This window comes from Phocoena phocoena, chromosome 12 (assembly GCF_963924675.1).
Source record: "Phocoena phocoena chromosome 12, mPhoPho1.1, whole genome shotgun sequence".
Taxonomy (NCBI): Eukaryota; Metazoa; Chordata; class Mammalia; order Artiodactyla; family Phocoenidae; genus Phocoena; species Phocoena phocoena.
Window position 1 is genome coordinate 16714947 of NC_089230.1, and position 26779 is coordinate 16741725.

The window sequence follows — 26779 nt, forward strand, 5'->3', positions numbered from 1 at the left end:
ACAGTTGACTCTTGAACGGTGCAAGGGTCAGGGATGCTGACCCGCTGGGCAATTTAAAATCCATGTATACATTTTGACTCCCCCCAGACTTAATTACTAATAGCCTACTGTTGACCAGAAGCCTTACCGATAATATAAACAGTCAATTAACACACATTTCATATGTTATATGTATTATACACTGTATTCTTACAAAAAGCAAGCTAGAGAAAAGAAGATATTAAGAAAATCATAAGGAAGAGGAAGCACACTTACAGTACTGTACCATACTTATCCATACCATAAGTTCACGTCATCTGTTTACAAGATGAACCATCTGTCAGTACCTACATCAGTATTGTCTTATAGGATACAAAACACTGTAGACGTTATGTGTGTTACTAACACTAGACATGAAAAATGAAAAGATAATGTGAAAAAGAAATTCATATTTATTTACAGGTATAATAATTCATGCATTGATAACAACGAAGCAGCAATATGATTGCTTTATGGTCACCTAGTTGTAATCAATACAACTGCTTCACAGTAGCCTAGCATATACACTAATGAATGAATCGTTATAAAAAACTTTATGTCATACAATATTACAGTCATATTCATAATACAGTATTGGAAACATTGTTACAGTTTTTAAAAATCCACTTACCTGTGATAATAGGCTCCAATTACAGGAGAGAGAGGCATACTGTACAGTAATATAATTCTTTGAAAGCAAAGTTAAAAATAGTAAAAAAGAAAACCCTAACACATTATTGATTTTAGATTAAATATCACTCACTCACCTTACGTGCATGTAAGGATAGGCTAGCATCTACATAAATTTTATGCATCCATGGCATACATTTTTCCTTAATTTTTTTGATATTTCTAGGCTATGTGGTTCATCTGCAAGTTTTTACGAATTGTTGCAAGTCTCCAAAAAATTTTCCAATATGTTTATTGAAAGAAATCTGTGTATAAGTGGACCTGCGCAGTTCAAACCTCTGTTGTTCAACGGTCAACTGTATAAATTGAAAATCACTGAATTGTACACCTGCAATAGGTGAATTCTATGGTGTGTAAATTTTACTTCAAAAAAGCTGCTTTTAAAAGTAAACACAGGACTTCTCTGGTGGCACAGTGGTTAAGAATCCGCCTGCCAATGCAGGGGACACGGGTCCCTGGTCCGGGAAGATCCCACGTGCCGCAGAGCAACTAAGCCCGTGCGCCACAACTACTAAGCCTGCATGCCACAACTACTGAAGCCCGCGTGCCTAGAGCCTATGCTCTGCCACAAGAGAAGCCACCACAATGAGAAGCCCGCGTACAGCAACGAGGAGGAGCCCCCCCCCCGCCACAACTAGAGAAAGCCGGCGTGCAGCAACGAAGACCCAATGCAACCAAAAATTAATTAATTATCTTGAGAAAGTAAAAGTAATGGTAGTCAAAATCCACTAAATTGATTTCTTGACTCACTGATGGGTCATGATCTATTGTGGAAAACATTGTCTTATTGTATAGTAAGCAAACTCCCCTAGATCCTTAAATTCTCCCTGAAAGTTCTCTCCACTTCTTGCCTTAAGTGAAAGCAGAACATCAGCATTATTTCCCAGTGTCACGTCCAGATTTCCTCCCAAACATGGGCTCACACCCATCTTCTGTGGAGTCCCAGTCTGGGGTTTTCCCCTTCCCTACCCCTTCCTTGCATCTCATCATTGCCCAAGTTCTCCAACAGTACTTCCTCAGACATGTTCACTTCCCTCCGTTTCTACTCCTCTGCCTTAGCTCAGGCCACTATCATCTCTTGCCTTGATCATTGAAACAACTTCCATTGGTGGCTTTGACTCTAATCTTGCCACTTTACAACAGATAGGCCCTTCTAAAACACAATCTTGTCAAGCTAGTGCCTGCTTAAACATTTTAATGGCTTCCAGTGCCCATAGGATAAAGTCTAAACTTCCTAACAAGGCAAGCAGAGTGTCTAGCTGACAACAGATGATCAGCAAAATCTGTTGAAAGAGAGAATGAATGCATGTCGTGGCACTAATTTTTTATTTAATCTCATTATATCTCTTTGTATGTATGCCTATCTCCCCTAAGAATTGAACACCCCCCCTAAGACAGAGATTTATGTGTTTATATTCCTTTGTCTTCTCTAGCCCTCAGCACAATGCACTTCACACTGCAGGAATCTGATTGCATTTGTCAGTGAAGGAGTGGAAGAGGGCTTTTCAAAGAACAGTATTAGAGCCCAAGAGTTTCTGGTTCCCCAGAACGTTCTTGGTTTTGGTTTAACCTGCAGAGAAAACAAGAGGCTCCTGGTACAATATGCAAACTCACCAAATGTTCTACATTCCTGAAATCTGCCTGGGGACTCATCATTCAGACACTGTTTTGACTTCAGAGAGTTGATTAGTTCGGTTCTGGACTCCAGTCAGCAGCCTCTTCTTGCCGAACGCCCCTAGAATCTTCCAAAGAGAAGGAAGAACACATTTAATGTTTATGTTGAACATAGGAGGTTTGAAGGATACTATTCACGTGTGTGATAATAGTTTCTATCCCAAATGTCTCTAGAAAGGCTTAGTCCATCTCATTATCAAGTCTGGTGAAGTAACAAATATGCTCTATGGGTAGTACAGGAAAGCATCTCACTGGTAATACAGGAAAGCATCTCACTGTCCTTTCCTTTTCACCAACTTGAAAATAAACTCTGTCAAAGTGCATCTTCTTGGTTCGCTGCTAAAACAAAGCCGGGCATCTTCATGAATTACTTGGCTTCCTGTGTCTAAAAAGGTCATTTTCGTTTGATTCCAAAAAATCTGCTGCATTTTTCAGAAGAGTTGGCATTTTTCAAAAGAAGAGTTGGATAACTATTTTTTTACCCAAAGCTCTTATCAAAAAGAAAAATTACTATTGCATTCAGCCAAATTAAGGCTGCCTTCTGTTATAAAAGAAGAGCATTCTTTTAGGGCTTCCCTGGTGGCACAGTGGTTGAGAGTCTGCCTGCCGATGCAGGGGACACAGGTTCATACCCTGGTCTGGGAGGATCCCACGTGCCGCGGAGCGACTGGGCCCGTGAGCCATGGCCGCTGAGCCTGCGCATCCGGAGCCTGTGCTCCGCAACGGGAGAGGCCACAACAGTGAGAGGCCACAACAGTGAGAGGCCCGCGTACCGCAAAAAAAAAAAGAAGAGCATTCTTTTAAAGGACTTTACATGTGGCCATTTTGACACTTACCTTGGTCTTCAAAATAACAGATTTAATTAGATCATGCTCTTCAGAAAGATAAAGAATAAAACAAAATAGCCAGCATTCATAGAACAAAGAGCTTCATTGAAGTGACTTCTCAGAAGGAATCATTTTTAAATATTAAATTACTTTTTGGGTTATATTTTGAAATGTTTTAAGATATTTTCACAGTTAAATTTCCCATCACACTCTGTTCTTGCCATCTCTTTGTTTTTGCTTATGCTTTTGCTTTATTCTCAAATACTATTCTCTCTGTCCTCATCCTGGCCAAGCCTTTTCTTCCTTCAGCACCAGTTTAAGTGCCATTTCCTCTAGGAGGCCTGTCACTAAAACTTGAGCCATCACTAATACTTTTCTGGAGAACCGTTTATTCCATTTTGAGCAAAGCTTGTCAACTGGGGGTAGGGATGAGGGGGAGAGAAGCACATAAGAATCTTAGGCATAATTTTTAAAGGATATCATAATGTATTTTAAGATAAAAGATAAAACTATTTGCATTGATTTATAGACGTGAAAAAGGAATAAACTTCTTAGGAGAGTAGACCTCTCTTGCACCCACCCCTCTTTATATCAGGATTTCTAGGTACAATGTTTTTTTTTTTTTAATTGGTAAAAACTAATTTGGAGGCTACCCCACATGGTGCACTTAACATGTAATACTCAGCGTGCATAAAGTTCTTAACAGTTTATAAAGGGCTCACGTGCATTTCTCAGTTGGTCCTTATTCCAACCTTATAGGTGGGATCAATATTACCATGTCCATCTTAGATAAGATAGCTTAATATCAGACAAGTTAAACCACATCTGTAATGACGCATTAGTAGTAAGAGGGAGACCCAGGCTGGGATTTATATTTAGTTTGCTTTTTTTTTGCACCATGCTATTGAAGGGTGTCCAAATATGCCACCACCAAAATATGTCACTTTGGCATAAGGATTATTCTGAGCTGAAGGCAACTGAGAAACAGCAGTTCTACCTAAAAGCAGCGTATAAATTTCCCTTTTTGAAAGTGTCCCCTCTCCCTTTTCCCACACCAGGATGAGGAGATGATTCTCATCACTGGAGAAAGCACTGACTTGAGTCTGCACAACAAATCTTACCAAATTACTCTTATCTTCCATTAGTTTCTTCCATGTGTTTACTTTCCCATAATTTACTGTCCTAGAAGCCCAAACCCTTTTTTCTTTGTCTTATCACTTCTCCACACTTTATCATCCTTTGTTAAAACAGTATATAAGCTCCCAGACCTAACCACTTTGGGGGTTTTTACTTTTTTTCTGTGAGGCTCCCCACGTGCATATGAAATAAACCTGTTCTCCCGTCACTCTGTCTTTTGTCAGTTTAATTCACAGTCCTCAGAATAAGAGAGTAAAGTAAGAGGGTAGAGGAAAAGGTTTTCCTCCCTTTACACTATGATCTCACATTTTTCATGTCTGGTATCTCCAAATTTCTTGAGAATTTTTTTCCCTCAACTTCCTCATTCTGTCTAGTCCAATCATGGGAGAGTGGCTGGCTGGCTGGCTAGATTTGCTACAAGAGACATTTAAGTTGACATATAATTGTTACAGGATTGGAACTAGAGGGATAAACATTTTGACTTCCCCAACACCTTGTTAATATTTTCTAAATTAAGAAATCTGTAAAAGCCCAAAAGCTATTTACAGGTTAATCACGATTAGTCATTTGATACAGCTGGAAAGATTCAGGAGCCACATTTTGGTCAGTGTCACAAGTCACTTGACATTATTATTCAATTGTTCAATTATTGTTATTAGATGCTACTGTTCATTACTGTTCAATGACCATTTACTCTTTATTACAGATTACTTCTCAATACACATTTGAGTATTCTTTTTTTTTTTTTTTTTTTTTTTTTTTTTTGCGGTACGCGGGCCTCTCACTGTTGTGGCCTCTCCCGTTGCGGAGCAACAGGCTCCGGACGCGCAGGCTCAGCGGCCATGGCTCACGGGCCCAGCCGCTCCGCGTCATGTGGGATCCTCCCAGACTGGGGCACGAACCCGTGTCCCCTGCATCGGCAGGCGGACTCTCAACCACTGCGCCACCAGGGAAGCCCGAGTATTCTTATTTGTACTTTAAAAAGACTTCTCAAACAAAAACTAATATGGTCTTTGATAAAGACATTAAAACAATCAAAAAACGAGTTGTCAGTTATTTTTTCATTTAAATATAAATTTCCTTTCTCTATATGGAAGGGGAAAGATGGGACAAGGTAGTTGGGCTAAGACACAATAGAATTATCTGACATTTTTGCATGTGAAAATGGAGTACCTGTGCAGTCTAGATGTGGCCTTCATATTAACTGAGAAACAGTGGATACATGTGTTGGCTTTGCCTCCAGATCACTATTTCACTGAAATTGAAGTATTGCAAGTTTATCAAAGCTGACTCCTCCTTTCTTAGCTGAGGCTAAGAAAACTGGGTCTCTTGCCAGCTCTTGCTAATGAAGACAAAATAAACAATGCTTGCAGTTAATCACGGGCACATGAACTACACTGCTGTGGGAAAATAGCAGGTGGCTCCAAGGTCGCAAATGCATAAGGACACAATACATGTTTGCTGAAAGTTTGGAGCCAAGTAAATTTTTAAGATTTTTGAAAGTAAAATTCCAAATGAATTCTTTTTTTTCCCATAAATATCCAGCTCCATGAAGAATTTAATGCTTGATTATTGAGATTCTACCACATGCCAGGAGCTTTCAAGTGCATTGTTATATTTTCACTCAGTTATTACGATAACCTCAGGCTCTTGCTGCAACACTACACGTTTTCAACCACCAATGGCTGGCAGAAAAAGTGAAGGCATATTTTTTTTAATGCCACCGTTTAGGAGAGCTCTGTAAGTTTTTTTAATTGTCTTATTCGATAGGTGTGTTCCATAAAGGAGAAAAATCAGAACCTCATAATTTTTTTTTTTTTTTTCCGGTACGCGGGCCTCTCACTGCCGCGGCCTCTCCCGTTGCGGAGCACAGGCTCCGGACGCGCAGGCTCAGCGGCCGTGGCTCACGGGCCCAGCCGCTCCGCAGCATGTGGGATCTTCCCGGACTGGGGCACGAACCCGTGTCCCCTGCATTGGCAGGCGGACTCTTAACCACTGCGCCACCAGGGAAGCCCCATAATTTTTTAAATATGAAAATTATATTTATTAGAACAACTGGTGCAAATAAAAATGCTGTCAAAATAAATCCTTTTGGACTTCCCTGGTGGCTCAGTGGTTAAGAATCCGCCTGCCAATGCAGGGGACACGGGTTCGAGCCCCGGTCCAGGAGGATCCACATGCCACGGAGCAACTAAGCCCATGCACCACAACTACTAAGCCTGCACTCTAGAGCCCATGAGCCACAACTACTGAGCCTGAGTGCCACAACTACTGAAGCCCGTGCACCTAGAGCCCGTGCTCCACAGCAAGAGAAGCCACTGCAATGAGAAGCCTGCGCACTGCAACGAGAGAAAGCCCGTGCGCAGCAACGAAGACCCGACACAGCCAAAAATAAATAAATGAATAAATAAATTTATAAAAAATAAATAAATAAAACCTTTTGCTCCTAAAGGGGATCATAATTTATCAAATTCCCTGCATTTATTTAATACTATTTATTTTATTTCAGAACCGTATGATCTATAGGAATTACATGATAATTATTTTGAACTCAGACAAAGAAATGTAGGCAAGTTCCCTAGCATTACAAATTTTTAGTTTTTCTAAACAGTTTAAAGATTTAACATTAATGTTTAGAAAAGTTTTTCAAATGTCATTTTTAAGTACCTTCCCCCCGCAAGGACTACATCATCCTTTCAGTAATAAACCAATCTGATTGCTTCTGGTCAAAATCAACTCCTTAGCAAAATTACACTTGTGTGTTTACAATGGTGCAGTTATTTAAACAATTGGATTCTAGGAAATGAAGTTGTAAAACTTGTTTAGGTAAATACTTTTTAACATTATCCAAATGGTTCTGTTAACTTGATTTACAAAAATTTTAGCAATTTCTGTTGCAAAGAAAATCTTCATTTCAGTAGAAGGCTATTGCACCAATCTCTTAAGAATAACCCTTAATATGGGTCATCCCAATTTTGTGCAGCTCTGGAGAAATTTAAAATTGACCTAAATAATTAATATACAGCTACTTCCCAAGGGCATAGCATAACTAAATTCCAGGCACTAAATCTGGAATCAGGACACCTGAGTTTGAATGGAAACTTTTAGTTACAATTGATATTCCTTAACCTAATTGGGAAATGATACCCCTTTTACAGAACTGTTGGAGGCTTCAATTTCATAACCTATCTGAAAACTCTTCATAAATAGACAATCAAAAATTATTTCCTTTCCCTGGGGTGAGAGCACCTACAACTGTGACCAAGCCCATAAAAGTCAACTGTAGCAACAGGCAAACAATGGGTTGAAACTCATTCTTTGTCTTTGCCCTTGAGTTGGGATTTCTGCTTTGCCTCAGAATAAATCAGAGCCTATTCATGCCTAAGCAGATACTGACCCCCCTGCCTGCCTCTGGGGCCCCTGGCATAGCCAGACGCTCAGTGAGCCCGCCTATTACTAACTGTCCTCCACCCCACCTCCATTCTGGCTTCTCCGAGATAACACAACCTTTCTCACCTGCATTTTCAAATCAGTTCATGTATCAATATGTACAATATGTACTTATTTTCTATGGCTTTTACAACTGATTCCCCTTGTAATACCTTTTATTATGATTGCCCAAAAATGGTACTATTGGATAATCACTTATTAAATAGTAAATTTCATTACTAAGTCACATACGCCCAATAAAGGATGATAAAATTATTTTTTCCACACCAAGCTCCAAATGGTACCCAAAACAGCATTTTGAAGGATGTCTCATTGACTGTCTACATCATAGTCATACAGGGTACTATATAAAATGCAGGTTTATCTGGAGGACTCAGTAGTCTGCAAGCCATTTTAACTCCCTAGGGAAATGTTACCACAGTGACGTTTGAGCATGGTGTTAAGTGTACAGTCGGCACTTGAATACCTTTGGATTTACTGAAGAACCAGCATATGTCACTACAGTTTGACACTTCTCCCTTTCGTTTCTCCTTTACATTCAAAGTACATCCGTTGTTACTCCTAATCCACCACGGACCCTTTGAACTACTTGGTCCAGTCCATGCATGAGTGCACCACGTGGAAGAGGAGCGGGGTCCCGCTTGTAAAGTCAGTCTCAAGCTGCTTGTTTCTATTTGCTCCTCAACCCTCTTCCCGTTCTGCATCTGGACTTCACTGTAGATGAGGGAAGTAAATTAATACTGGAGGCGGGGCTTCCCTGGTGGCGCAGTGGTTGAGAGTCCACCTGCCGATGCAGGGGACGCGGGTTCATGCCCCGGTCCGGGAAGATCCCACATGCCGCGGAGCGGCTGGGCCCGTGAGCCATGGCCGCTGAGCCTGCGCGTCCGGAGCCTGTGCTCCGCAACGGGAGAGGCCACAACAGTGAGAGGCCCGCGTACCACAAAAAAAAAAAAAAAATACTGGAGGCAGATGGCACGCAGGAAGTAGCATTTACTCATGATAGTAGTGCTAGACTTCTACATAAGTGGACAGGGGCAAGCAAGGAGCTTTATAAGAAATTTCAGGTTAATGTGACTCACAAGTTACTCATAAATTAATAACATGTTTTGAGTAACATAAATTAGCAGGTTTATTCCCACTATGTTATTTTGCCAATGATACCATCACCACATTCCTGTAAACAAAAAAAGAATGCTTTAGGACCTCTGAGATAAACATGGAAAAGAGAAAGTATGAAAGTATTCTAACCAAAGAGCCAAGTGATTTAAGGTGAGATTAAATTAATAAAGTATTATAACTGATTCACTTTGCTGTACACCTGAAACTAACACAACATTGTAAATTAAACATACTCCAATAAATTTTTTTTTAATAAATTAATAAAGTATCATTTATCTCTCAGCTGATTCCGCAAACTTCTCTGTAACATTGCTGGGTGTATGTGGCGCTTTCAGCTTGGTTACTAATTCTAGATAAATAACCTCCAGTCAGGTGTCTGAGCTCTCTTCCTTCATGATTCTGGGAAACACTTTTTAAAGATATCATGGACCGGGCTTCCCTGGTGGCGCAGTGGTTGAGAATCTGCCTGCTAATGCAGGGGACATGGGTTCGAGCCCTGGTCTGGGAGGATCCCACATGCCGCGGAGCCAACTAGGCCCGTGAGCCACAACTACTGAGCCTGCGCGTCTAGAGCCTGTGGTCCGCAACAAGAGAGGCCGCGATAGTGAGAGGCCCACACACCACGATGAAGAATGGCCCCCACATGCTACAACTAGAGAAAGCCTTCGCATAGAAAACGAAGACCCAACACAGCAAAAATAAATACATTAATTAATTTTTTTAAAAAAAGATATCATCGACCAAATAACATTTGTGCTGTCTGAAGTCCTTGGCTGGGCTTCCGGAGTCATATAATGGGGAACGCCTCTGAGACCTGGACAGCCTCGCTGTGAAAGCAGCAGCTAAGATTCAGCTGATAACAGCAAGAGATGAAGTTAAACTCTGTGTGGCTGAGATTATATTTGCATCGAGTCACTAAATTCTTGTGCATTTGTTTATTCCTTCATTTGTAAGTTCTAAACGGAGTTTCATTTTGAGAAACTTGCCATGAGAAGAAGTGAGCCTGGGCAGAATGGATACCATCTGGAATAGAGATGGCACAAAGGAAAATCCGTTACAAAGAGCTCACAAGTTTTCTTTGTTTTTATTTTCTATCTTTATGAAAATAAAAACAAAGAAAACAAATGCAAATACGAAATGTAGCTGATGTTACGCTTTTTTGACAAATCTATTAGGGACCTTATCATTATCTGGGAGCTGATATCACAGCCCAGTCTCTAATTATTTCTGTTCTGTTCTTGCTTCCCGGGCTTGTTGCCTTCCCATCCATGACCTTCGTCCACTTCTCCACACTGACTCTGCTCTTTCTTGTGCTGATTCAGCTCAGGACCTTCTTCCCCTGGCACCATTTTAGGAATGACCCTCCCACCCAGAATCCAAGTCACTACTACCATTGTAGGACAGTTTCCAGAATGCTCACTGGAAAAAGTCATTGTATTCAGCATGATAAAATTTATGAGGTGTAGATTAAAACATGGAGCAAGATATAAATAGATCAGACAGACAAATGGAGATTCTGAACACATACTTTAGTAGAGATCCTATACATGTAAATATATATATATATATACATATATACTGATGTTATATACATAATTCATGAGAATTTAGGGAGATTATATTGTTTCTTGAATTCTTGATCTACACAATATAACTTAGTACCTGAGATTAATTACAAAGATACAGAGGACCCTGGGTAGCCAGATGCTTCATTTTCTTCTGAACAGGATTAAAAATACAACAGATTTGTTATAAGGCACAGGACACTCTAAGACGATAAGTCATGGTCACTGACCTTTCACTCCATTCTCCTAATCCCTGTCAACTGCTACATAAAATTATGCTCCCTAATGGTCCCTGGAAGCAGAAAGTGAAGAAACATTGCTCTTAGGGAAATCCCTGAAAATCCATAGGCTAAGAAACAAAAGAACTGTGGGATCACCCAAGGAACTAACAATTTGAAGACAAAGCAGGTGAGGAACTCTGAGGATTTTCTTGCCCCTCTCCGGAACCCCGAGGGGCTGAGCAGACACTTGATGCCACCAGTTACACCCCAGACCAGCAGAGGGCAGTGTGATAGAAGCTACCCCAAAGAAAAGACTAGTTCACAGCGGACGGAGTCCAAGACCAATCCAGTCAGGGCTGCATCCACCATTCTGGATTCCAGAATATAAGAGAAAGTAAAGCACAAGTTTCAGAGGCAGCTTGACTCCACTTCCAATCACTACCGGATAGCTAGGTGACATAACCTTAAACAAGTGACATCTTGATATTTATCGTCATTTTAAAAATGGAACTATTTATACCTTCTTCACAGGGCTGTTCTGTGATTTAAAGAAGATAACACATATGAAAGCATTTTTGGTGCATCGCAGTACTGCTTCTTACAAGTGTGTGAACTTGACAAGCGGTTAAACTCTGCACCTCCATCTGCTCATTGATAACATGACGATAATCCTCATACCTGCCTCATAGGGGTCTTATGAGTATTAAATGAGATACTACATATAAAGTATTTGGAATCATTCCCAGTAAATGATATCAGCTATTTTTTAGTAATAGCAATAAATGTTAGCTATTAATATTAGGAGCGAGCACTCAACAAACGAAAGCTATAATCATTATCATCATTCAGAGACTATAAGTGAATGAGAGAAACATTTAATATGGAATTTTCCAAACTCACCAGATCCACTCATTACAAAACTTATCTTCTTTCCTTTTAATCAACTTCCTTTAACCATAATACAGTCAAAGTATTTATAAATGGAAATCTCAAGTCAGGCTATTGGGTGCATTTCTGGGACTTCTTAGCGCTTAAACTTAAGCCTTGAAACGCAAAATAGCTCTCCAGAAGCTACATGGGCCTTTCCAGCAACAAGAGGTACTTTCATAAAGATTACATTTATACAAATGCTGACACATACCCATGGATACAGGCACTCCTAATTAACTTGGTCAGAGGGTTCAAATTTCTGGCTTTGGCAGTTTGAAATAGCTGGATTCCAACAAAACTGTCTAGGTAATGCACTGGATGCTTGCCATATCGTTTAAAATCAAAGAGTTATAGGAACTTAAAGATAAAACAGATATCTTGGTGGTCATTTAATTCAGCTTCCCACCCAATGGAAGCTTCTTCATCAACAGGAATTCGTGATCAGTCCCTCCCTTTGGGAAGAGCTTGCTCTGTGACTGACCATGGTTGGACAACATAAGTCATTATAGAATTTTGTTCACATATTGAACTAAAATTAGCTTCCTAGAATCTTCTATCCAATAATCTTATTTCTATGCTCTGAATATAAGAAATCAAGCCAGTGCCCTCTCTCCAGGAAGACCCTTCACTCTTCACAAGCTTTAAAACAGCTCTCACGCCTCCCCTTAGGTTTTTCACCGCAGTTCTTCTAACCATTTTCCATCCCGTCTTATCCAGTATTGTTGTGAATAGTACAGTGGGAATATTACCTCCAGGCTGATCACCTGTTGTGTTTGCCTATCTAGTATCCACTCCCCTCTGCTTCTATTCATAGGATGCCTCTTTGTGTGGGAACCTACCTCATGTGGTTTGGATAGAAATGATCCTATCTGCCGCTACTAACCCTTCCAAACCTAGAATGGGAACACGACCTACATATGGCCACCCTACCCTGTCCACAGTGACTGGTGTTGGGATGTGACCTAAGTCAGGTCAATGAGAGCCCACCTTAGGGCTCTGGGGGAACTAATGGGAAAGGGGTTTTCGTTCTGCTAAGTTAATAGAATATGTCATAGATGTTGAGGGTCATCTTTATCCCCATATAATGAGAACCAATCTAAGAATAAGTAGAGCACACAGGAAACAACAGTCAAGGGATTGAGCGAGGCAGATTTCTCCCTACAGGGAGCACTTGGCTCCAACCATACTGCACATAGGTTTATCTCTGGGATCCGTGAAGTATGACATGCAATGCGTTTTGTTTGTTCTTTAGTTTCGTTTATGTTATTTTCAACTTCAAACAAAATTGATTAACACACTTCCCTTACCTATGTAGGAAGCCATAGAGTCCAATCTACTCCCCTCATCTACCCCCTAGCGGCTCCACACTTCTCCCGGGTTAGGCCCCCGAGAACTTGATGCTATCAGCTGTCTCAGTTGGGGATCTCTTAGGTGCAAGAAAAGAAATTGACATAACCAGCACTAACAGTAAGAATGTTTATGAGGATACAACAGTACAATCATAAATGAAGGCTTCTTCCTTTTCTAAGTTGGATCTGATTTATTTTGATGCTATATCCCAACAGACTGAGATCACTATAAATCTTGATTCCATTATCATTTAAATCAGTTGTTTTTGGCAGGTGTGCATCTGCTGCGTACATTTATGAGTATGCCTTCTATGACTTTATTAAACCACTAATACAAAAGCGGAATAAGACAAGGGCTCAGAGCCTTGCGGTCCACCACTAGAAATCTATACAGGTTAACTGACTATTCATTAACATCCTTTGGGTCTAGTGAGCCAGCCAGATGCAAGCTGTCTAACATTTCTCTAATCCAGCTCACATTTCACCATCTTAACCTTAACCTATCTCACAGGAGACATTGAAAAATACTTTTCTTAAAACAGAAAATTACCACTGCACCTGGCATCCACTATCCCCTCACTACTTTCCAGTGGTAACTTCTACTAGAGAATCTGTCATTCTGAATTGTTACTGTCTGTCTTTCCAACAAGACTATGAGTTCCTTGAATGTTTGTGTCTCCCCAAATTCTTATATTGAAATCTAAGCCCCAGTATGATGGTATTTGGAGGTAAGGCTTTTGGAAGGTGTTTAGGTCAAGAGGGTGGAGCCCTCATAAATGGGATTTAGTACTCTTATAAAAGAGGCCCCAGAGAGACCCCTTAGCCCTCTACCATGCGAGGACACAATGAAAAGACAGCCGTCTATGAACCAGAAGATGGGCTCACCAGACACTGAATCCTTGGCACCTTGATCTTGAACTTCTCAGCCTCCAGGACTGTGAGAAATATATTTCTCTTATTTACAAGCCACCCTATGGTATTGTGGTATAGCAGCCTGAACAGAGTAAGGCACCGCTATTTGGATTTCATAACTTCAGGAGTTGAGTGCAGTTCAAATGAACTGGGATATATAGTCGTATATGTGGGAACACCTCTAGCAGCAACTACTGAGCTTTTACAAAATATCTATTTTAATTTCCATATTAATCCTGAGAAATAATCCTACCACTCTCCTTTTTTGCAGATAAACTGAGGCTTGGAGATATTAAATAACAACCTTAGGTCAATGCCAAAGTTATAATGTCACCAGAATATGATTTCAGGCCATCCCTGCCCGGGCTCACATGATTATCTCAGGCTTTGAGAGCTCAGAACTTGATTTACAGCTCACTAGGGACTAACAGGCTAAATGTGTTTATCATTACCTCCTTTTAAAGACGCCCATATTCTTCTTTTAAAAAACTGTGACACTGAACTGTATTTCACCACTCACTGTTTTTTCAATAAGGTTTTTCATCCAAACTTCAAGATTTGGATTCTCACTTTAAAGCAAGGAACAAACCTCTTTGTAACTGGGGGTGATATTCATCACTCTGAGGTTTGAAGGGTATTGGCTTGCTCACAGATTGAAAGGTAACACAGCTGCCTGCAATGAATCCCTGATCACAGACTTCCGAGAGTTGGTGAAAGGGCCCTGGTCAAAACAAACGGAACATCTGACTGAAGAACTTAGATTTCCCCCTTCCATTTTTCCCTCCTTCAAGTGCCATTGCATAACCTCTGATGATCACTTATGATCCTTGGAAGTAAAGCCCAGTTGTTGGTCATGCTGTTAATATTTCTTCTGTACTATCATTGTTATCAGGAAAGCCATTATGAAGCAAAAAGATGAAAGAAAAATAAAAAGACCACTTCTCTAAGAAAGTTTGCAACTTACAATACTTATAAAGGCAATTAGTGGACTCTATAGCTGGATGTTACATCATTTCTTTAATAATTAAGCAAGTATTTCATGAATTTATTATTATGGATAACTATTTAATGAAACCATTAGCATAAGTTCCTAAAAGCAGAATGCACACACTTAAACTGTAGCTCAAAGGGTGGGATTTCACCACAGAAACTACTTTATACACAAGGTAGTTGCTGAAAAATAACACTTTCACAGTAAGAAAGCAGCAAATCTGCCGCCATTTTTCCAAGGCCATTTTTCTCCTCTTCCTCTTTTAGGTTCCAACTTCCCCTCTCTGCTTCAGCACTTCCCAACCCACTGTTACAGAAACTGATATCAAATTTAGAGCCATATGACAAGTTGTGATTCTGAGTATCTCCGGGTAATAGAACTGCCCCTAGAAACTTTCCCATCCTGAACACCGGGAAAGAGTCAGCTGGTTCCAATTCTTAGGAATTCGGATGGCGCTCAGCTGCTTTGGGACACAGTTTAAGGTTTCTCTTCATCAGACCCCAGAAGCAACTCAGTATGGGGGATCCCAGATCAATTGTATCATCTTGATTCAGTGCAGTCTGGGCCCACTGGAATCCCTGTCAACCAAGAGCCCCAGAAGTATAGCCCCTGTCCCAGATGTGGGAGACAGGGTTAAGACCGGAGGTTCCCAGTTTGCAGGGCAGAAATAGAGACACAGATGTAGAGAACAAACGTATGGACACCAAGCGGGGAAAGTGGCGGGGGGTGGTGGGATGAACTGGGAGATTGGGATTGACATGTATACACTAATATGTATAAAACAGATAGCTAATAAGAACCTGCTGTATAAAAAATAAATAAAATAAAATTCGAAAATTCAAAAATAAACAAAAAAGACTGGAGGTCCCCCAGGCCTACGGCTTGCCTATAGTATTATAATTGTTGGCTTTAAAACTTCATTTTTTTTGCTTGTTCTTACTCTTACTCTGTTTTGCTCCCTGGAGACGTGGGTTATCAGAAGTTGTGTGACATGTGAGCACCTATGGGGTAGAGAAAAGGGACAATGAGCTAAGGGAATAAAGTGGTTAAGAACAAAACAATTTTGACACTTGATGGCAAAGGAAAGGAGACATCTGCTCAGCAGGTATGAGAGAAAAAAGATTTCGTCCAAGCTGTGAAAACCTTGTAAACAAGAAGAAAGCTCATGCATATAAGAAATAGGACGAGGGCTTCCCTGGTGGCGCAGTGGTTGGGAGTCCGCCTGCCGATGCAGGGGACACGGGTTCGTGCCCCGGTCCGGGAGGATCCCGCGTGCTGCGGAGCGGCTGGGCCCGTGAGCCATGGCCGCTGAGCCTGTGCGTCCGGAGCCTGTGCTCCGCAACGGGAGAGGCCACAGCAGTGAGAGGCCCGCGTACCGCAAAAAAAAAAAAAAAAAAAAGGACGAGCCGTAAGCCGTATCTGACAAATTCAAAGTGGCCATAGCTCAACTCACTCACTATCCCAACAACCGTGTCGGGACCATGAAAGAAAACTAAGATGGATCTTCCAGTCGGAGCTCACTGGACTGCCAAGCACTAGAAACCCCCTGAAGCTCGCTCACACACACACAGGAGATGCAGAGGGACACGGAGAAGTGTCACAGAATCTAAGGTTGGTGAACACAACATAACCCAGCCTCCTAGGGTCTATAAAGCCCCAGAGTAGAATTCCCATTTGCTGGCACGGTGCAGCCTCTCACCTCACTCATCTCCGCATGCCTCCTCTGTTCTGTCCCTGCTGCAGGCTCACCTCCTTAGCTTACTCATCAGCTTTTACATGAGCTCACAAATGCCCATGTCCCAGGTTTCTAGTACCTTCCTGCTTCAAAACTCTCTTGACTGACTACAGAATAGCTCAAATTTTTAGAAAAAAAATCTGATAGGGATAGCTCATTGGTCCAAACCAGACAATATATGGCTAGCTGTCTGCTCAGATGCCTTTGGAGTTTATCCCTGGCTCAGTTAGTGTGGTGTTGTGCAGTCCTTCGGGCTACTTCTAGAAGTTATGAGTGGGACAGGCATTGTGGAGCAAGGCTATTGTAGAGCAAAACAAGGTGATGGTGAGATAACTAGTAGTATATAAACATGATGGAGACATGAGAGTAAAAGAGAAGAGCCTGTGCTATGCATTCCTTCCTGAACTCACGCTGAGATCTTCATGCCTGGTGTTTGGAATACAACCTGTAAAGAGCAGATCATGCAACTAACGTAATACATTTATAAACACTCATCTATAATGTAATGGGATAGATGCTTTAATAGAGGTTTGATCAGTTGCTACGTGAAAACGAAGGAAAGAGAATTAATTCTTATGGGGAGACTCAAGGAAATCTTCAAAGTAGCTGATATTGCTGCTAAGCCCGGAAGAGCCTACAGAATTTTTACAGTAGATAAATACAGAGAAGGCTTTTTTCAAAGCATTATGTTATTTGAATCTCCTACCAGTGCTGTGAAGTATACGGAGCAGGTTATTTCCATTACACAAACGAGAAAACTGAGTCATACAAAAATTAAATTAATTGACCAAGGCCACATACCCAGTGTGGGGTAAATTTCAGACTGGATTCTAAGTCTTCTGACTCCTCGTTTACTGCTTTTTCTTTTTGTTTATGCTGTGCTGTCTGTGGAGACAAAAGGATAGGCCTGTTCCATTGGCATCGACAACGCTAGAGCCATAAATAACATTACTATGGTTCTAACCTGCCTTTCCCAAGCTCAATCTCCATCACTTCCTTTGCAAAAACTCTTGTATTTAGCACATGTGTCAATCCAAGTCTTGATGGGAAACCAGTAGCACGCTCAAATAATTTGATTTGGGGAGAGTTTAATAAAGGGATAATTTACTGAGGTGTGGGCAAGGTTTAAGGGAACCAACAGACGATAGTGTCAGATCCCAGAACTGGCAACAGTAAAGGTCTGTTATCACCATTACCACCCATAGGTGTGAAAGGCAGAACGGGAGCAAAGTCATGAAATTCCAGAGAGGGTGTCATGGAGAAGCCACCTGGCAGGAGGTGTGGTCTTCATAGGCGGACACACCCTTGCCAACTACAGCTTTACTCTCTTTAGCTTTCAGAACTCCTGCCAGGGCCTTCCAGTGGTTGAAACCATGGGGAGTCAGAGGGCATGGGAACCTATTGATGAGGTCTATAAAAGGTTGGCTTTCTAGAGCAAGATCACATTAGAAAAGGTGGAAAGTGAACCTGGAGAGGTGAACAAGTGGCATCCAGCACAGAGCATAGCAGAGGCGAGGCATGGTTTCTAATCTGTTTTGTTTTACCCATCTTTCTCACTCACACACCTCTGAAACCACACACACACACACACCATTCTCTTTTCTCCTTTTCCCTTGCTATTTCCTTTTATATTTTGGAAATCTGACCACTCAAGTCATTGCCCTGGGTTTTCGGCCAGGAATCCACTCCAAGCCAGGGAGCCAAATCTACTTTGTCTCAGTCTCTTGATCATTGTACGTCCTGAACTGAACTTGAAGACGTATGCCTGCCAAGGTGAAGGATGAGTTGTGAAGGAAGCATGTATATGATCCTGTGGTGTTCCAAACCCTGCCCTTTTCAGGACCTTCTTGGTATAGTCAGAGCTATCATTGGGATCATTTTGAGGAATAAATCTTAGAGAGCCAGGCTAAAGTTCTTCATAACTTTTGATCGGAGGAGCCAGTGACTCTGTCGTACAGCTGCAATCAATCCAGTGTCTTCCATACTAGGCAGAGAGGACTAAGGTGGGCCAGGCCAGATGTGACAGATGATTGTATCATAGCAGCCAAAAGAGCGCTCTTAGAGAAGACTAGCTAAAAAAAAAATTGTTTTGGCTCTTGATGTACTCAGAGCATCTGAAAGTTTATTTTGGTGGAGAAACAAGTCCTCGGTTTGTTTTGCTAATGAATGAAGTTTGCTTTGATTTCCATTTTTAAAATAAAAATCATAGGCATGTGAATTATATTTGTAACCTTATTCAGTGATATTTTCCCTCTCAGACCCTTGTTGGGAAAGCCAATTTTATTGTAAGGTAGAAGAGTGGCAGTTTAAAAGGGACGAGAGGGTAGTACTGTTTATTTTATATCATGAAGATTAATATCACAAAATCTGATATTTTAACTAATATCTATGTGCCCATTAAAGTAAACCAAAATTTTATATTCAGATGATACTGAAGTTATGTTTCTCAGGACAGAGGTCTCAAATCAACGGTGGGCGGGAAGGATGTTTCTAGTGAATCATTTGATGGGGTTCATTGTGTGTGTCCCTCTCCTCTACCTCACAAATTCCCACCGCAGCTCTGCATTCTGCTTCTAGCCAATTACCCATCCATTGGGAGGCTACCCACCCATATTAGTCCCTGTCAGGAGCTTTGCCCAATCACTTCTAAATACTTTTTTAGTTCTCCTGCCACAGGCAATAAGGAGTTTGGTTATTTTATCCTAGAATACACAGAGGAGTACAGACAGGACTCCAAGTGGCTGTTAAGGTAGAAGTACAAAACCTTTCACAATAGGGCAACATTTTTTTTTTTTTTTTTTTTTTAGGGCAACATTTTGCAGAAAGGGAGATTTTCTAGACAAAAAAGGAAGTTGATTTTTCTGGAAACTGAACGTCTGCTTTTTATCTTCCTCTTTGCCTTGCCCTTTAACTTCTTTTCTCTTGGCTGAACTTTCAGAGAGTTGGGAGGAAGTTTTGAGTAAGTTTCTAATGTGTCAATTGGCAAAGCTAAAGGGCTTCACAAAGTAATGGTTAGGCTTCAGTCTCATGACATCTGGTATGGGAAGTCACGAATGTCAGATCAGAGGTAGGCAAAGTCATAAAGTAGGAAGTTTCTTCCTCTTCCCTGTTCTCCCTCTTCCCCCCTCATTACTAAGGCTAGCTTCTCAGGATACATCCTTATAACCCTGTTATTTCTAACCAGCAGTATCTCATGGTTATAGCCTTTGCATTTTTGAACCCATCGAAACAACCAACCTACTTGACTTCAATTCCCTCAGGATCCAGCTGGAGGAAGCTAGCTAGCTCTTACAGATCACAGCAGAGAACTAAGGGGTTAACAGGTAACTAATTCCAGGTAATATACTTGTGTTTAAACTGGGACTTCTTGGAAGTACCACTCAAATATACAGAATAGTACAGTAAGACCCAATAGTAAGAATTTGGAGACCTTCAGCACGTGACTGGGGAATTGTGTTTTGGATAGACAAGGCCTTTTGGAAGCTCTCACCATTTTGACCTCAGTTATGCCTCTTTTGCATGGGGGTGAACCTTACAGTTTCACCACAGGACTGGTTGGGAGCTGGGGTCAGAACATCCAGACCTCAGACTTAAACATGGGTGATGTTTGTAGTTGTTTAGTTTTGTTTGTTTTGTTTCTCACACATATAATCCAGACGGCACTCAGTAAGATCCAAGATTAGTGGCACTGCTGCCTGATGACTAATGCAATTAAATAAGTCTTGGCGCTGGCACAGCACCACAGTAACAAATCCCATAATGTCAAATGCTTTTGCCAGATGGATTGCTCAAACCTTTGGAAGCATTCTCAAGTACACATACTTAATCACTGCAGGGTGAGTTCGTGGAAAAAAGACATGGTACTTTTGTGGGCGGAAGGTTCCTGTCACTTTCGTTGGGCAGTCAATCCCATTGGTCAGGTTCTATAGCCAATATTGTTCTGACTTCCTCTCCAGTGGTCTAGGAGTGTTTAAGTACTAGAAACATGATGAATTTAGGAGATCTAATGATTTTGTTACAAATATCTTAGATTTTTCTAGAACAGACCTGATTTCAAATATTCTGTCCCACTGCCTTTCAAAATACATTGTGTATTCATTAAACTGGGTCCCAATTTTTACTTTAAAAGTAAATTACAACAATTTCCTCCATTCCTTTTATTTAAAAACACAACTTACTTGCCCAAGAGGGATGTATGTATTGAAAAGTAAGTTAATCGACTGGTTCAAGATGACGGAGTAGAAGGACGTGCGCTCACTCCCTCTTGTGAGAGCACTGGAATCACAATTAACTGCTAAACAATCATCGACAAGAAGACACTGGAATTGACCAAAAAAGATACCCCACATCGAAGACAAAGGAGAAGCCACAACGAGATGGTAGGAGGGGCTCAGTCACGATAAAAGCAAATCCCTTAAATGCTGGGTGGGTGATTCACAAACTGGAGAACAATTATACCACAGAAGTCCACCCACTGGAGTGAAGGGTCTGAGCCCCATGTCAGGCTTCCCAACCTGGGGGTCGGCAACAGAAGGAGGAATTCCTAGAGAATCAGACTTTGAAGGCTAGCGGGATTGGATCGCAGGACTTCGACAGGACTGGGAGGAAACAGAGACTCCACTCTTGGAGGGCACACACAAAGTAGTGTGCAAATCAGGACCCAGGGGAAGGAGCAGTGACCCCATAGAAGAGTGAACCAGACCTACCTGCTAGTGTTGGAGAGTCACCTGTGGAGGCGGGGCGGTGGCTGTGTCTCACAGGGAGGACAAGGACACTGGTAGCAGAAGTTCTAGGAAGTACTCCATGGTGTGAGCCCTCCCAGAGTCCGCCATTAACCCCACCAAAGAGCCCAGGTAGGATCCAGTGCTGGGTCGCCTCAGGCGAAAAAACCAACAGGGAGGGTAACCAGCCCCATATCAGCAGACAAGTGGATTAAAGTTTTACTGAGCTCTACCCACCAGAGCAACAGCCAGTTCTACCCACCACCAGTCCTTCCCATCAGGAAACTTGCACAAGCCTCTTAGACAGCCTCATCCATCAGAGGGCAGACAGCAGAAGCAAGAAGAACTACAATCCTGCAGCCTGTGGAACAAAAACCACATTCACAGAAAGATAGACAAAATGAAAAGGCAGAGGGCTACCTGCCCTGAAAAAGATCTAGACTAGATACAAGGAATAAAGGGGATGACTGGGTCACAGGTTAATCAAACCGAGTGATGGTGGCCACAATAATCACTGAAAAAATCTAGATACATTGAATTGAGAGAATACAGATGCCACTGATAGAAGATTTTAGAAGGGTCTCTATTTGGGAAAGGAGATGAATAGACGGTCTAAGGCCTCCTCATCACCACTGAATCATTATGGGAATCCAGCCTAAGGATCCTGAAATTAAGCTTTTCATGAAAACCCTTCACTGGTTTCCTATAGACTACACCATTAAGCCTGAATGTTTCTGCCTGTCTTAAGCCTTTCCATACGCTAACCTTACATCTTTACATATTTTCGTTTTGCATCTCATTTCTCACTAGTCAAACCCTCCACTCCTTCACCCTAGCCTCTTTGCTTGCATGTTTTCCTTGCATGGACACTCTTCTGTGTCTATCCAAGTCAGACAAGATCTAAGAGGTCTAGTCATATGCCACCCCATTTCTAAGGCTTGTCTGACTATTCCTTCCTATCCTTGTTTCCCTCTTCCTGAACTTCTATAACAGTAACAATCTGTCATGCAGTCATCACGCTGACTTATCCGTACTTCTTGTTCACCGTCATTCATGAGTGCCATTTTTGCCTCTTCATCTAAATGATAAGCTACTTGAGGAGAGATATCACATCATGCTGAATCTCTCTCAGATTCCTCGACTGTGGTAAATATTGATTGAAGGAAAAATGGAATGCCTTGTTGATTTATTTGGATAAGTGAATTGAACAACAGATTCAATTAGATTTTGACAAGGCTTAACTTACTTTGTTTTTTTTGAACTTTATTTTTTTTATACAGCAGGTCCTTATTAGTTATCTATTTTATACACATTAGTGTATATATGTCGATCCCAATCTCCCAGTTCATCCCACCACCATCACCCTCCCCCACCAACCTTGGTGTCCATACGTTTGTTCTCTACATACGTGTCTCTATTTCTGCCCTGCAAACTGGTTCATCTGTACCATTTTTCTAGATTCCACATATATGCGTTAATATACGATTTTTTTTCACTTTCTGACTTACTTCACTCTGTGTGACAGTCTCTAGATCCATCCATGTCTCTACCAATGACCCAATTTAATTTGTTTATGGCTGAGTAATACTCCATTGTATATATGTACCACGTCTTCTTTATCCATTCGTCTGTTGATGGGCATTTAGGTTGCTTCTATGACCTGGCTATTGTAAATAGTGCTGCAATGAACATTGGGGTGCGTGTGTCTTTTAGAATTATGGTTTTCTCTGGGTATATGCCCAGTAGTGGGATTGCTCAGTCATATGGTAATTCTATTTTGAGTTTTTGTTTGTTTGTTTGTTTTTGCAGTACATGGGCCTCTCACTATTGTGGCCTCTCCCGTTGTGGAGCACAGGCTCCAGACACTCAGGCTCAGCAGCCATGGCTCACGGGCCTAGCCGCTGCACGGCATGTGGGATCTTCCCGGACCGGGGCATGAACCCGCGTCCCCTGCATTGGCAGGCGGATTCCCAACTACCGCGCCACCAGGGAAGCCCTATTTTTCGTTTTTTAACGAACCTCCATACTGTTCTCCATAGTGGCTGTATCAATTTCCATTCCCACCAACAGTGCATTCCCACCAACAGTTTCTCCACACCCTCTCCAACATTTGTTGTTTGTAGAGTTTCTGATGATACCCATTCTAACTGGTGTGAGGCGATACCTCACTGTAGTTTTGATTTGTATTTCTCTAGTAATTAGTGATGTTGAACAGCTTTTCATGTGCCTCTTGGCCATTTGTATGTCTTCTTTGGAGAAGTGTCTATTTAGGTCTTCTGCCCATTTTTGGATTGGGTTGTTTGCTTTTTTAATATTGAGCTGCATGAGCTGTTTATATACATTGGAGATTAATCCTTTGTCCATTGATTCATTTGCAAATATCTTCTCCTATTCTGTGGGTTGTCTTTTCGTCTTGTTTATAGTTTCCTTTGGTATGCAAAAGCTTTTAAGTTTCATTAGGTCCCATTTGTTTATTTTTGTTTTTATTTCCATTACTCTAGGAAGTGGATCAAAAAAGATCTTGCTCTGATTTATGTCAAAGAGTGTTCTTCCTATGCTTTCCTCTAAGAGGTTTATAGTGTCTGGTCTTACATTACAAGAGAACTCCCATAAGGTCAACAGCTGATTTCTCAGCAGAAAGTCTACTAGCCAAAAGGGAGTGGCATGATATCTTTAAAGTGATGAAAGGGAAGAACCTACATCCAAGATTACTCTACCAGGCAAGGATCTCATTCAGATTCGACAGAGAAATCAAAAGCTTTACAGACAAGCAAAAGCTAAGAGAATTCAGCACCACCAAACCAGCTCTACAACAAATGCTAAAGGAATGTCACTAAGTGGGAAACACAAGAGAAGAAAAGGACCTACAAAAAGAAACTCAAACCAATTAAATAAATGGTAATAGGAACATAATATCAATAATTACCTTAGGGCTTCCCTGGTGGCGCAGTGGTTGAGAATCTGCCTGCTAATGCAGGGGACACGGGTTCGAGCCCTGGTCTGGGAGGATCCACATGCCGCGGAGCAACTAGGCCCGTGAGCCACAACTACTGAGCTTGCGTGTCTGGAGCCTGTGCTCCGCAACAAGAGAGGCCACGACAGTGAGGGGCCCGTGCACCGCGATGAAGAGTGGCCCCCCCGCGTGCCACAACTAGAGAAAGCCCTCACACAGAAACGAAGACCCAACACAGCAATAATAAATAAATCAATCAGTAATTACCTTAAATGTGAATGGATTATATACTCCAACCAAAAGACACAGGCTTGCCAAATGACCCGTATATATGCTGTCTATAAGAGACACACTTCAGGCCTAGGGACACATACAGACTGAAAGTGAGGGGATGGAAAAATATATTCCATGCAAATGGAAATTAAAAGAAAGCTGGAGTAGCAATACTCATATCAGATAAAATAGACTTAAAGTATGTTACAACAGACAACCAAGGACACTACATAATGATCAAGGGATCAATCCAAGAAGAAGATATAACAATTAGAAATATATATACATCCAACATAGGAACACCTCAATACATAAGGCAAATCCTAACAGCTATAAAAGAGAAAATCAACAGTTACACAATAATAGCGGGGACTTTAACACCTCACTTACACCAATGGACAGATCATCCAGACAGAAAATTAATATGGAAACACAAGCTTTAAATGACACAATAGACCAAATAGATTTAATTCAAATTTGTAGCATATTCCATCCAAAAATGGCAGATTACACTTTCTTCTCAAGTGCACATGGAACATTCTCCAGGATAGATCACATTTTGGGTCACAAATCAAGCCTCAGTAACTTGAAGAAAACTGAAATCATATCAAGCATCTTTCTATGCTTGAAATCAATTACAGGGGAAAAAAATGTAAAAAACACAAACACATGGAAACTAAACAATACATTACTAAATAACCAAGAGATCACTGAAGAAATCAAAGAGGAAATCAAAAACTACCTAGAGACAAATGACAACAAAAACATGATAATCCAAAACCTCTGGGATGCAGCAAAAGCAGTCTAAGAGGGAACATTATAGCAATACAAGCCTACCTCAAGAAACAAGAAACATCTCAAATAAACAACCTAACCTTACACCTAAAGGAACTAGATAGAGAAAGAAAAACAAACAAAACCCAAAGTTAGCAGAAGGAAACAAATCATAAAGATCAGAGCAGAAAAAAATGAAATAGAAACAAAGAGGACAATAGCAAAGATCAAGAAAACTAAGAGCTGGTTCTTTGAGAAGATAAACAAAATTGATAAACCATTAGCCAGACTCATCAAGAAAAAGAGGGAGAGGACTTAAACCAATAAAATTAGAAATGAAAAAGGAGAAGTTATAACAGACACTGCAGAAATACAAAGCATCCTAAGAGACAAGCAACTCTATGCCAATAAAATGGACAACCTGGAAGAAATGGACAAATTCTTGGAAAGGTATAACCTTCCAAGATTGAACCAGGAAGAAATAGAAAATATGAACAGACCAATCACAAGTCATGAAATTGAAACTGTGATTAAAAATCTTCCAACAAACAAAAGTCCAGGACCAGGTGGCTTCACAGGTGAATTCTATCAAACATTTCGAGAAGAGCTAACACCCATCCTTCTCAAACTCTTCAAAAAATTGCAGAGGAAGAAACACTCCCAAACTCATTCTATGAGGCCACCATCACCCTGATACCAAAACCAAAGATACTACAAAAACAGAAAATTACAGACCAGTATCACTGATGAATACGGATGCAAAAATCTTCAACAAAATACTAGCAAACAGAATCTAACAACACATTAAAAGGATTATACACCATGATCAAGTGGGATTTATCAGGGAAGCAAGTATATGCTTCAGTATATGCAAGTCAATCGATGTAATATACCATATTAACAAACAGAACAATAAAAACCATATGATCATGTCAATAGATGCAGAAAAAGCTTTTGAGAAAATTTAACACTAATTTATGATAAAAACTCTCCAGAAAGTGGGCATAGAGGGAACCTACCTAAATAATAAAGGCCATATATGACAAACCCACAGCAAACATCATTGTAAATGGTGAAAAACTGAAAGCATTTCCTCTAAAATCAGGAACAAGATAAGGACGTCCACTCTCACCACTATTATTCAACATGGTTTTGGAAGTCCTAGCCACGGCAATCAGAGAAGTAAAAGAAATAAAAGGAATACAAATTGGAAAAGAAGAAGTAAAACTGTCACTGTTTGCAGATGACATGATACTATATATAGAGAATCCTAAAGATGCCACCAGAAAACTACTAGAGCTAATCAATGAATTTGGTAAAGTTACAGAATACAAAGTTAATCCACAGAATTCTCTTGAAATCCTATACACTAACAACGAAAAATCGGAAGAGAAATTAAGGAAACAATTGCATTCACAACTGCAACAAAAACAATAAAAT